Raw genomic sequence first — 11450 nt, 5'->3', positions numbered from 1 at the left:
GGGGCAGGGAGGGGCGGGGCACAGCGGTGGAGGTGAGGCGGGGAGGGGCACAGCGGTAGGGGGAGGCAGGGGGCGGGGCACTGCCGTGTAGGGGGGCAGGGGGCGGGCACAGCGGTAGGGGGGAGGCAGGGGGCGGGGCACAGCGGTAGGGGGGAGGCAGGGGGCGGGGCACTGCCGTGTAGGGGGAGGCAGGGGGCAGGGCACAGCGGTAGGGGGGAGGCAGGGGGCGGGGCACAGCGGTAGGGGGGAGGCAGGGGGCGGGGCACTGCCGTGTAGGGGGAGGCAGGGGGCAGGGCACAGCGGTAGGGGGGAGGCAGGGGGCGGGGCACAGCGGTAGGGGGGAGGCAGGGGGCGGGGCACTGCCGTGTAGGGGGAGGCAGGGGGCAGGGCACAGCGGTAGGGGGGAGGCAGGGGGCGGGGCACTGCGGTAGGGGGGAGGCAGGGGGCGGGGCACAGCGGTAGGGGGGAGGCCTGGGGGCGGGGCACTGCCGTGTAGGGGGAGCAGGGGGCGGGGCACAGCGGTAGGGGGGAGGCAGGGGGCGGGGCACTGCCGTGTAGGGGGAGCAGGGGGCGGGGCACAGCGGTAGGGGGGAGGCCTGGGGGCGGGGCACTGCCGTGTAGGGGGAGCAGGGGGCGGGGCACAGCGGTAGGGGGGAGGCCTGGGGGCGGGGCACTGCCGTGTAGGGGGAGGCAGGGGGCAGGGCACAGCGGTGTGGGGAGCAGGGGGCGGGGCACTGCCGTGTAGAGGGGGCAGGGGACGGGCACAGCGGTAGGGGGGAGGCGGGGGCGGGGGTGGGGGCGCCCAGCAAGGCTAAGGCCCGGCCCGGAGGAGAAACAGCGGAGTGGAAGCGCGTGGTTGCGCATTGCAGGCCGTCCCCAGGGCCTCGAGGACAGGGAGGATCCGGGGCCGAGGAGACCAGACCAGGACTCTGGGGGGCGCACAGGGGCACATAGAGGGCAGAGCTGTGGCGGATCCGCGGGCAGAGGCATTTGCAGGAGCCGAAGGAGCCTGAAGGACGGCCAAGCCGCTCTTTGCAGGTTAGCGGCCACACACAGCCGCAGTCCCCGGGTCCCCCGGCTCGGCCCCGCCCCCCTCGGCCCCGCCCCCTGACCCGGCCCCCGCCCCCGCCTCTAAGTCAAGCAAACCCAAGTGCTTGAAGGAGAGCAAACAGCTGCCGAGTAAGGAGCCAGCTTCCCACCCGCTCCCAGCCAAGGTGAACAGGCTGCGAGTTTGTTGACAGAGAAAAAAGTCATCAATTTTTCATTACCCAGTGAAGGCAACAGAATGTCTCGGGATGTCAACAGTTTCCAGGCAACAAAGACAAACCAAATACACAGTCCCCTCACCTAAAAAGATGTTTCCTTTACAACATCAGCTTGGATGGGGAGCCGGGGAAGACGAGAGGCAGGGGCAGGTGAGATCACTTGGCAGCCACAAAGCCCGATCCAGACGTTGGGGGTTTGTGGTTGTCTACAGTGACCCTGTTAGCAGATCTTGTCAGACTATGACTCAAGCTGAGCCTGCCTTTTGGAGGCATTCAGGCACAAGATGTCAGAGCAAGACCCAAGAGATCAGCTGGTGTAGCTTATTCATCCCGTAATTCAAAACAAACATTTTTGAGCCTTCTCAGGGCCTGTGTTCAGGCCTGGGGCCCAGTGTAGCTGCAGAGACGCGTATGTAGACCACTTCCCTTCACCTTACAGATAGAAAACTGAGAGCCAGAGAGAAGAAATGACTGTCCCAAGATCACGCAATCACCTAGAGGCCGAGCTGTACTTGAACCCACAATAAACGTGCTCTGCAGCCGTGCCATGGTCCCCAGCATGCTCAGGACTGTGCACTTGGCAGGAGGCCCACCGAGTGGCTGGCAGGAAACCGAGTCTCGTCCAGAATCAACACAGGAAGCTTTCTAGAGAACTTTAGCATAAAGTGTTCAGATACTGAACCTAAAAACTAAAAGATCATTAAAATCTCTTAGGGTGGGTATATTATTGTGATTTTTTTTTTTTTTTAACTCTCAAGGTGGTTCTAACCAAAACAGGAAGGATGGCCCTTTCCGGAGCACTTTGTCAGGCCTGCAGGCTCCCAGGATGTCTCCTTGTGTTTGCGTTGACATTTCCCAGTGAATGTCAATGAAGACTCAAGAATAAGTCAACACAGGTCCTCACAATAAATGCCAAAGCTTGTTAGCAGAGTAAACCGTGTGCTTAGCCTGTCTTAAAAGAATCTTTGCTGGGTAAACAAAAGGAAGGCTTTACTTGAGAGTAAGCAGAGCGAAGAGCTGGGCGCGCCCGGAGGGCTGGTAGGTGACTTCACTGGCACAGGCTGTAGAGACATCTTCACGGGGTCGGGAGGTCAGGGGCTTTATCTGATGTCACACAGGCCTCCCTCCCCAACAGCCAGCCTCTGATCTTGCAAGGAGCCACCTTGCTTGGGAAGGAGGCAGAAACTGCATCTGAAAAGAGAAGCTAGGGATGGATCTCCTTTGCTCAGAGGTGTCAAGGAACTAATGTCTTAACCTTCCCTGAACCGTTTTTGTATTTAGACACAATTACAGGGGCACCTGTAAAAAAAAAAAAAAGTGGCTCAGTGGTTGAGCGTCTGCCTTTGGCTCAGGGCGTGATCCCGCAGCCCTGGGACGGAGTCCGGCGTCGGGCTCCCTGCAGGGAACCTGCTTCTTCCCCTGCCTATGTCTCTGCCTCTCTCTGTGTCTCTCATGAATAAATACACTCTTTTAAGAAAATAATAAAATATTCACAATTACAATGACACGAAGCCCTCCTAAAGGCATGTCAGACAGCAGTGGGGAAAAAAATGTTTTTGATCCAAAGAGGCTACCAGCTTTCCATCTCTAATTGTCAACACTGATTCAATATTATCCTTGGTGGTAGTGGATAAGGAAATGAACCTTAATAGCTGCTGATCTTTTGCCCACAAGTTACCACTTCCTTCATGGCCTTATTTACATGAGCTTCTCATTTTTCCAAGTAAAGACACATTACATTCTGAAAACTTTGACCCATAAATTTGTTAGTTTCAAAAACCCAAGTGCAACCGCTGACTTAAAATCATCTCAAATATCTTTTCAAAAAAAAAAAAAACCTCAAATACTCCACTTCTCATTTAACTTATGGATTCCTTGCCTCCTTCTTCAAATAGGAGAGCGTAGATCAAAGTACAAATATGCAGCAAAATCATTAGAAGAGCCACAAAAAAAAATTTTTTTTAATTAGTGCCAAAAAAAACAAGGAGAAAACATTACCCATTTGGGGTCAATTTAACTGCTGAGATTAGGCATCCAGCCTGGCCCTGTTTCTCAAGTAGCTGAGGCCGAGAGGCAAGCCTGGTAAGTCATGGAGCTCTTATTATTATTATAAAAGAGGTATGGCTACCAATTCCTCAGAGGATACAAACTTTCTCTTGGCCCTAAATTTTAAAAGAATTTTCACATGAGACCTTGTAACAACAAAACAGCCTCCACCAGTTTTATGGCAAAAGCAGAAGTGGTTTTCATGTGGTTGTTTCTTCCAACAACTTTGGAGGAAAGCCAAGGGCACGCCAGATAGCACAGCAGCTCAGTAAGCTGCTTCTTTGTTTTTTGATGAGAAATGAACTTGAGCATGCTAAGAGGAAAAGTCAAATGTTCAAAGTAAATTACACAGGAGGCATGACCATATTAAATAAAGCGCACTTGGTTTCCTCTTGGCTGAGTCACTGGTGGGCATACAAACAAGCCCTTCCTTTGTAAGGTGTGGACCGACTTGCTCACCCCTGGGCCCACCCACAGCCCACCACCCCAGCCTGCCTGACTCACACACACCACCCAGCCAGGTGAGCTCCGGTAAAAAAGGCCAGAGTAGCCGGTCTAAGTAGCCGGGCCTATGACTGGCCACTATGGGGCAGCATTGAGGAAGCATCCGGAAAACAAACTTCCAAAAATTCCCATTTGTAAGCAAAGCCATCCGGCATACACGCAATTCTACTGGTCTACTAAATCCATTAATCCTCAAAAGCCCATATTTAGTGGTTTCCATAAATATTTCAGGGTGTAAAAATAAAATCATCCCTCCAATAGTAGAAATGTTTCCTGTGATTCTCTTTTTAATCTTAACTGTCGATCCATCATGCAAAACTGCTAAAGAAATACTAACAAACACTTTTGAAGAGGACCTGTGCTGAGTGTTTCACATGTGCCATATCATGTATTTCTACAAGAACTCGATGAGGGAGGTGTCATCATTATCCCTATTGTGTAAATGAAGAAACTGAGGCACATAAGCATTTAGATGACCAGCCTCACATTACACAGCCCTGTTCAGTGGCAGGGTGGGATTCGAGTTAATCCAGGCAATGTGACAGCATTTAACCCGTCTCCTTAAAGACCTGTGGTATCTCAGAGCCGCAAGAGGCATCTAGTCCACACTCCTCCCAGAAGCAGACATTGCATTCCCCATCCCAGCCTCAGGCTGATGGCCTGCAAGGTTTTTCCTTACTTTCCTTATTTTGAGCTAAAACTGTCTCCCAACTGGTCAGAGTTCTTCCCTCCAGAGCTACATAAAATAAGTTCATTGTATTCTTTTATATTGAAGCCCCTTCACTTTTTTAAAAATGATTTTATTTTTATTTTACTCACGAAGAGACAGAGAGAGAGAGAAAGAGGGAGAAGCAGGATCCCCAAGGAGCAGGGAGTGAGCTGCAGGGCTTGATTCCAGGACCCTGGGATCACAACCTGAGCTGAAGGCAGATGCTTAACTGACGGAGGCACTCGGGTGTCCACCCCTTCACTTGTTTAAAAAATTAGTGTTAACTGTTGCTCCCCAACCGTCCCCCCTCCCTCAAAAAGCAAAACAAAACACAACCCTGTGGCAGGAACAGGTCATTATTCCTAATTTACAAATGTGCCCCATCCCATTCCTCCTGGTTAACAGCAAGTGCTGCAATCTTCTGACCCAGAGGTGTGACAATAGATTAGTTGCCTTAATCGGCTAACCAGTGCTCAAGAAAGACCACAATGCCATTACTAAATCAGACTTAAAACCTATCAAAAGTATGGGCAGTCCTGGTGGCTCAGCAGTTTAGCGCCGCCTCCAGCCCAGGTCATCTGATCCTGGAGACCCGGAATCGAGCCCTGCGTGGGCCTGCCTGCATGGAGCCTGCTTCTCCCTCTGCCTGTGTCTCTGCCTCTCTCCCTCTCTGTGTATCTCACGAATAAATAAATATTTTTTTTAAAAAAGCTATTAAAAGTAATACATGGTTGTGGTTTTTAAAAATCCAAGCAATATGTAATGGATAAGCTGAAATGGAAAAATCTCACTCCCCTCCTTTCCAACTCTTCTCCTCAGAGGTAATCTTTTACCTTTTACCAGTTTTTTTTTTTCCTCGAATCCTTCCAGAAATCCCCTATACACGTACAAACATATGCATGTGAATCTCTTAGGGTCATATTATGTATACTGATCTTCAACTTGCTTCTCTTCACAAGCTATTCTAGGTATCTTTCGGTAGCAGCGCTCCTGTTAATAGCCACATGAAAGCCTCCTCTCCTGCAATTTTCTTCTCTTTTACAAAAATGCTTCATTGAGATTGTACGTGTATTTTTGCATGGGTTTCTACAAGTGAAATTCTTGGATGCAAGAATGGAGAGATGGAACCCAATCGCTCTCCTTAAGAAGTGGTAGTAATTTACACTTCAACCAGCAGTCCATGTTCCCAGTGTTGTCCCCGTGGTTTATTACCCAACTGTCAAACCCTCCTTCAATATTTGAAGGCGGTTACTAATTCAGTCATGCTTTCAGACCATGTTTATGATGCACCTTGTGCTTGTGTCAGGCACCGTGTGAGATGCTGGGTTTGCCCTAAACCAGGAGTTTCCAAAGCTGATCATCAGAGCCTCCTGGAGGGCTTGTGCAAATGCAGGTTCCCATCCCCCCCCACCCCCCCCCCCCCACACACACACACAGAGGTTTCGGTTCCTCTGCCCTGTGCAGGGGCCCAGGAAACTGGGCCGTTTGTTGCTGTTTGCTTCTTTTGGGTGTTTTGCTTTTTTCCCAGGGGACTCAGCCGGATGATGAGCAGCCAAATGCAGAGCCAAGCTTCTCACTTCTTTCTCCGGACGAAAACGCTTTCTGGAAACGAAGGTGCTGGGAAGAGGCAGCACCCACGTCCCCAGAGTAAAACTGGGAACTAGCGGAGGTGATGCTAACCTGCAATATCCAACCAGCCCCTTCCTTCAGAAGCCAGCCCTGGGGCAGGAATGGGTCGTTATTCCCAGCTTGCAAACATGCACCATCCCATCCCGCTAGCTAGCGAGAGCGCTGGAGTCTCCCGGCGGAGACGGCTCACTACCCGGGGCCCGAGCCGCCGACCCTCCCCTGCACCGGACTCGGGAGCTATCGCTAGCGGGATGGATGGTGAGGAGCATGCGCAAACGGCTCCGCGCCCCCGCGCGCACCCTAGTGGTCAACGGGCCTCGGTGCAATTGAGAAGTTCGGCTCCCCTCGGCCACGCTCGGCTTTTAGCCCCGCCTCTCACCCCGCCCACCCCCCAGCGCGGACGTTGATTGGCCAGCGGCGAGCTATAAAAGCTCGAGCGCGGGGCTCCGTGTCCCCCCCCCGCCCCGGGCCGGTGGAGGACCTGCTCGCCTCCGCCACGTGAAGCCAAGGCGAGCAGAGGACCCTTCGGCCGCCTGCCCTCCGTCTCCGAGCTCGTGCACCTTCTCCGTCATCCCAGACGACGTGGACGTTGACAGGGAGGGTGACCGGTCACTGTGTCCGGAAGGCAGTTTGCAGGCTCCCGGGAGCCCCACCTTTGCTTCTGCTGCCCCACTGGCTGGGAGTTTCCAGGTCAGCGCTAAGGCCTGGCCCGGGCCTCCCCTGGGGAGCTCTCCGGACGGACCTGCCTTCCGTTCACGGAGCCGGGTCCCGCGGGTGCCCACTTCAGGGCCTGACCGCCCACGCCTGTACCTGGCTACCTAGAAGGTGCGTACTAAGTGGCAACGGAATGAATGAATGAATGAATGAATGAGTGAGTGAGTGAATGAATGAATGAAGCAAGCAAGCAAGCTTGCGGTGTCGGGCAGGCCTGGTTTTGTGCCCCTGTAGGACCTGCTACAATGATAACAGCATCTGCTGGTCCAGGGACCTGGGTTCCAGTTCTGCTGTCCCATTCACTGCTGCTGGGCAGTCCCTCCTCCCCTCTGGGCCCCCGGTTTCCTCCCGTGTAAAAGGAGAGGGCTGGACAATGTGAGGAATGCGCATTGAACACCAAGGAGGAGCCAGACATCGTGATAAGTATTGAGGATATAGGTGAGCGACACAGCCCCGAGCCCCAAGCTTACTGTATAAGGGAGGAAAATGCCGCACAATGACAAACGCCTAATTACACATCTCCTTTAAGAAGTGGTAAGACAGGGCCCTCTCGGTGGAGGATTTAAGACAGCCTGGGGTGGGCTTCCTAAGGCTTGAAGGAATGGCACTGACTGGGACAGGTAGTCGGTGGCCTGGCGAAGAGTGGGGAATAGCAAGTGCAAAGATAGGGAAGGTGAAATGCACTTTTTTTTCCCCCATTGTAACTGGATGTCCTAATAACCCTCAAAGTATAGGAACCAGAGGAGTGGACGCTCCAGTGGGTTAAATTGAGTAGAAATTGGAGGGCTCTTTGGAAGCCCGTAACTATTTGAGCACTCCTGTGAAAATTCACCATGGCCCCTGACCCCGTGCCCTGGTATAAGTGTTCCAGAAGATTGCTGCATCAGACCTGAACAGTTCGTGGTTCCCGATGCATGCTGTGTGCTGTCTGTGATCCGACTTTGAGGGCCACCTCGTGGCTGCTCCAGAAGGACTAAAAATACCAAAGCTCTCTTGAAAGTGGCCCATGTCTACCTCACGTTGAATTATCCCGTCTTGTTTGCAAAGATAAGAAGATGGAGACGTGGCTTTTATGGGGACAGAGGAAAAAGGCTCATCACTGTACCTTAAAGTGCATGTGGAGGGGACGCTGTGTGGTGGTAGAGCTACTGGAGACGACCGAGGTGGCAGGCCCAGCTTTGCCTTACGTTAGCTGCGCAAACCTGGCAGGCAGCCAAACTCTCCAAGCAAGTCTGGTGTACAAACAGGGTGAATTAAGTTCTCCTGACATGGTAAAGTTCAGAATGGGAAAACCATCAAGATCACTTCTAAACTATAAAGCACTATTCAACCAAGCCAATGAACACCTGGCTCCCGCTGTTCCCTCAGAACTTTACTGTATCTGTTCTTTCAAATTACGGGGAGGAAGGATTTGACATACTTTATTTGAATTTGTAGCAATATTCCAAGTTGTTTTGTTGCATAAATATTTTGAATTCTTTCACTTTAATTAGAGTATTTCTTTTCCAAAAGGTGGTTTTAGAATTTCATGTGTAGTTCTCTCATTTTTAGAAGAAAGAAGAAAAAAAAAGTGTAACAGTTGACAGGAGCTTTGGATTTTCTTTTTTTTTTTATCCCATTGTGCAACACATTCGGTGACAATATGGATTGTTTTAAAAATTGTTGTTCTTAGATGGTTTGTTAGTGAGCAAGTCTGTTCCTAAAATTCTCCCCTACACCTAATCCTGGCTCCTTGCTGATGCAAGATTATACTTAAAAAGGGAAGGGTGAGCCAGCCATGGACCTGGGTATGCCCTGAGTGGCCAAAAGAGAGTTGAACAGAGTCTTAGGAACAATGGAACTTTTTAAACAAAATAGCAAGTATGGGGCAGCCCCGGTGGCTCAGCAGTTTAGCGCCGCCTTCAGCCCAGGGCATGATCCCGGAGACCCAGGATCGAGTCTCACATCGGGCTCCCTGCATGGAGCCTGCTTCTCCCACTGCCTGTGTGTCTCTTGCCCCTCTGTGTCTCTCATGAATAAATAAAATCTTAAAAAAAAAAAATAGCAAGTATGTTTGGTGAACAATTAGTAGTGTGAAAACCAGTCATGAGAAACCAAAGCTGCTGCCTGATTGCAAATGACTGGCAGGGAGGAGGTTTGAAGGGCAAAGGCTTAGGCTTGCTGGACCATGGGATTCTGAGAACCAGGGATACCAGCTGTGTTTTTTGTACCTTACACAGAAGGGAAATAACATCTGCATACCAGCAAACATTGATGGGCAAGTTCATCCCCCAGTATAAACTAGGTATTATTCCCATTTTGCAGAGGAAATTAAGAGTCAGGGAAACTAAAAGGGGAGTATAACTGGGCGGATATATATATATATATATATATATATATATATATATAAAGATATAGAGGCAGAGACAGGCAGAGGGAGAAGCAGACTCCCTATGGGGAACCCGATGCGGGACTCGATCCCAGGACTCCGGGATCACCTCAGCCAACGGCAGATGCTCAACCACTAGGCCACCCAGGGTCTCCTGGGCAGACTTTATAATTCAAAATCAAATGAATGTTAGCATCTCTACACATGTAAGTGGATCTCCTTGTTTGAATATCATTCTTTAGAAAGGTATTTAGATTTTTACATTTAAAAGATTTCTTTTCGAAAGCTAGACCCACCCATGAGGCCATGTTACCACTTGAGTATTACAGAAAACATTTTCATTGTAGTTTGGATAACTGAACTTGATACTTATATCCCAATTTACCACTTAATTTTCAGCTGTTCTAGATACAGTTTTCCTTTATCTTCTTAAGTGTTCTTTAATCCGTTCAAAATATTTCCTTGGCTAAGTGTCCATATTCCCTTCTGACACTTCAGGGCTCACCAGGCACAATTCCTGTCATCTCAGATCTCTAGAACCCAGTGAGGCAGGTGTTGTCCTTAGACACAGGACAGGAGAAAGGAGCAGAGGCACCGGGAGAGGAGCAGTCGGAGCCTGTCTGAATCCTTCCACTCATTTACTAGCCTTTACCTCAAGTTAACCTCTGACCCATGACATGGTCTTACCATGGGATTGTTGTGCAGAGGACAGGACATGCTTGAGATCAGCACAGCACTGTTAGCTGATGGAGGAAAATTAAGTACTTAAGCTCTTCACCCAACGTGGGGCTTAGAACTCTTAACCCCAAGATCAGAGCTGCATGCTCTACCTAACCATCTGGGAACCCCCACAATCACTTTATGACCCATTCCTCACATGCTCAAAGGATTCTAATACATGAAAACTCCAAAACTTGAATACCAGTAACATCTAAACCTTAAGAATTCTTCTATATCCATAGCTCACTTTCTCTGCTGATAATTTGGGATCACTGGTTTTCTGGTTGATGGATCTTTGAGGTTTTTGCTTTCAAACACTGCTTTTAACATTCCCAGAGATGCACCCAGATGTCCATACTTCCTCTTGGGTAATTATAGGAACAGAACTGCTGGATTAGGTGTTCAATTTTGTAAGGTACACCAGCTACTTACCCATGTGGTGGTGTAACTTAACACTAATGGTCTTATACATCTTTCACTGGAGGACAGTTGGGGCTACGAAGTCTTTTCATCAACTCCTGGTCTCTCTTAAAACTGGGAGACAGAGGAAAGGGTTAGATGTTCAGATGCCTGGCACTAAGTGCTCTGAGGACTTTTTTATAAGTCCAAATAGGGGTTCCTCTGACATTTCAAAGTGAACCAGTCTCCACACCAGTGCTCAGCCACCCCCTTCCCTAAACCCTACTTAAGTCAAATACAGGTTTGAATTAGTTTTAGTCTCTGTAAATGGGGACTCAAACCTGAATTTCCACTACTCCTTCACAGTATTGCTGAATTATAAACCCAGGGATATATCAGTATTCCACTTCAGATGGTTCAGCATAGCTCAAAAATTTGTAGCCAGTAGCCAGAATTATACTTGGGATTTTTTTTTTTAATTTTTATTTATTTATGATAGTCACAGAGAGAGAGAGAGAGGCAGAGACTCAGGCAGAGGGAGAAGCAGGCTCCATGCACTGGGAGCCCGATGTGGGATTCGATCCCGGGTCTCCAGGATCGCGCCCTGGGCCAAAGGCAGGCGCCAAACCGCTGCGCCACCCAGGGATCCCTACTTGGGATTTTTAAGATTTTATCTATTTATTCTGTAGACACACAGAGAGAGACAAGAGACACGGGTAGAGGGAGAAACGCTCCATGCAGGGAGCCTGGTGTGGGACTTGATCCCAGGACTCCAGGATCACACCCTGGGCCGAAGGCAGATCCTCAACCGCTGAGTCACCCAGGGATCCCCTATACTTGGGATTTAAGAGGCCTTGATTGTACCACCACTACCACTGACTCTTATTCCTGTCAAAAGGGACAGACCTGGTTATCATGAACTCAAGGTGACCCTGACAAGGCATCTGCCCTTCTCCTACCTCTCCATGCAGTTCTAGAGGCAGTATTAGGTACATTCTTGGTGCAGCACCTGGCTGGTGTACTATTCCTCACCATGAGGTGATGGCAGGGGGGTAAACTCAGCACATCCTCAAACAACTGAAAAACCAACAGCAAC

General features: G+C 50.1%; 2 long non-coding RNA genes across 3 annotated transcripts; both read left to right on the top strand.

The window, feature by feature from the left end:
* The first annotated feature begins 1135 nt into the window (after window positions 1–1135).
* Window positions 1136–2200, top strand: LOC125754018 (uncharacterized). Its single transcript, XR_007407216.1, has 2 exons — window positions 1136–1415; window positions 2024–2200. It is a non-coding gene; the product is annotated as an uncharacterized LOC125754018 (long non-coding RNA).
* Window positions 2201–6591: 4391 nt separating this feature from the next.
* On the top strand, window positions 6592–8356 carry LOC112675674 (uncharacterized). Of its 2 annotated transcripts, none has more exons than XR_003145989.3 (2): window positions 6592–6978; window positions 7102–8356. It is a non-coding gene; the product is annotated as an uncharacterized LOC112675674 (long non-coding RNA). The 2 variants fall into 2 exon arrangements; XR_004810839.2 differs by having other exon boundaries at window positions 7080–8356.
* The last annotated feature ends 3094 nt before the right edge of the window (window positions 8357–11450 follow it).

This window comes from Canis lupus, chromosome 30, assembly GCF_003254725.2.
Source record: "Canis lupus dingo isolate Sandy chromosome 30, ASM325472v2, whole genome shotgun sequence".
NCBI lineage: Eukaryota > Metazoa > Chordata > Mammalia > Carnivora > Canidae > Canis > Canis lupus.
Note: the sequence above shows the minus strand (reverse complement) of the source record. Positions and strands in the feature narration are given on the sequence as shown.